This window comes from Sinocyclocheilus grahami, unplaced genomic scaffold (genome assembly GCF_001515645.1).
Source record: "Sinocyclocheilus grahami isolate Dianchi unplaced genomic scaffold, SAMN03320097.WGS_v1.1 scaffold23.1, whole genome shotgun sequence".
Classification (NCBI taxonomy): Eukaryota; Metazoa; Chordata; class Actinopteri; order Cypriniformes; family Cyprinidae; genus Sinocyclocheilus; species Sinocyclocheilus grahami.
In genome coordinates, this window is record NW_015505202.1 from 1,300,612 (window position 1) to 1,302,384 (window position 1,773).

The window sequence follows — 1,773 nt, forward strand, 5'->3', positions numbered from 1 at the left end:
ACACACACACACACACACACACACATATATTATTTTATATAATTTTTCCCCTCAAAATGTTCACACTTTTTGACCCTGTAGAGGGGCATGTTGTCACAATATATGGGGTAAGTTTGCATACACACACACAGATATATATATGTAATATTGTTAAAGTATGTCCTTGTCCAAAAAAATTACACTGAATAAAATTTACTGGAGTAGTAATAAATAAATAAATACATAAATAAAATACAATAAAATAGGCCCCAATCTCCTCTATGTGTAACCTAATATGTGACACTACAATCTTAGTATTACATAACTTTATGGTCATACCTAATAAAAATTAATTTGACATAAAGAAAAGTGAAGTGAAATCGTGCGTAACGCACAATGTGTCACAAAGCATAGCCAATAATCCTCATGTATGAAATCATGCATGAAGCATGATATAAAAATGTGTACGCCAGCGGGACAAAACTGTCAAAGGCACGTTCCAGATCGACTCGTGTATACCCAACAACAACAACAACAACAACAACAACAACAAACACATGAGCACGTACGCCTTGGCATCTGATTCGCTCTCGTCACAGTGATGCAGGAGCTCAAACATGGATGCGCCTCATTAACACTTCACAGCGCGAATCGTTGCAGGTGCATCTTCGCATTATCTCGCTACTTAAAATGGGCTCACAATAAAATGTGCTGTACACAACCATACCCATATATAACGACGTTTCCTTCAACTGTCACAACTCCAGCATTCACTGTCTGTGGTGTTTGTCTCCTCACTCTGCCCCACACAGCTGCACCTGCGACAGCCCACCGGCTCTGTTCCAACACAACTGTCCAACATGAATGCATATTAAGTTGAAGACAATGTAACAGGACTATATATGCCCAGACTAGAGAATGCGACATGTTATCTGACTGTGCCCCCCGTGCAAACGGACATTGCTGCGTACCGGCGTCACTGAGAAAGTGTGTCGTCTGCGCTGAACATGCAGAGGATGAAAGTGATGGTTGAGAAGCGCTCACTCAGCTCAGGTCCTCAGCATCCACTCCCAAAACTATAGAAACCTGTCTCGAAGCATCCGGTACAGAGTAGGTTCAGGGCATCCCACACTCACCGTCCGCCCTGCGACATATTTTTTGGTTTTGACCCGTTGATGTCATTTCCTGAACGAGTACCACATAGCTTACCTTGAGTCGTTTCAAAACCACTAATTGGGCGCAAGTTTTCAGCTCGCTTGACCGCACTGGTCTATAGGGTCACGCGAGCGGTTATTACAAAGAAATTCGTAAACAAATCAGTCGGGTTTACTGTTCTGAAAAATTTAAAGTGATATTCAACATCCTGCTTCGCACGTCCGCCGACTGTGGCGCATTTACTTTTATATAATCACAGAATAATTCAATCGCACACCTTTATGGAGTCAAATGCGTTTATAGGAGATGTGTTATGCAAGTGACTTTTATGAAACTTCGCTAAAGGCCTTTCTTAAATGTTCTTCTAGGAAGTTTGTTGACAAAAACATGATGGATTTTTAATCTGTAGCCTACAAAAATCCAATGAATATGTTGGTCTTTGGTTCATTCATTAATTCATTCATTCATTTATTTATTTAATTTATTTATTTAATTTATTTTTATTTGCGCTGAGCTTTAAACTTTGATGTTTTATTGCCATAGTTGTCTGCTACAAATTAAAGTAGTTGTGTAAATTAACGTCAATTACACAGAGGGTTGTTAAACATTAATGTTTGTTCAAAATCATTAGTATGCTTC

At 39.2% G+C, this 1,773-nt stretch overlaps 1 long non-coding RNA gene across 2 annotated transcripts in view; it reads right to left on the reverse strand.

Moving 5' to 3' along the window:
* LOC107560595 (uncharacterized) overlaps positions 1–1,351 on the reverse strand; it is a 35,208-nt gene extending 33,857 nt beyond the window's left edge. Inside the window, exons 1-3 of one of the 2 annotated variants that reach the window (XR_001605745.1) lie at positions 1,189–1,351; positions 951–1,123; positions 707–816 (exon numbers count right to left, since the gene is read on the reverse strand). This is a non-coding gene — a long non-coding RNA (uncharacterized lncRNA). Of the gene's footprint in view, positions 1–706; positions 817–950; positions 1,149–1,188 lie in introns of those variants that run through there. The other variant, XR_001605744.1, reaches the window with a different exon arrangement.
* Positions 1,352–1,773: the final 422 nt, after the last annotated feature.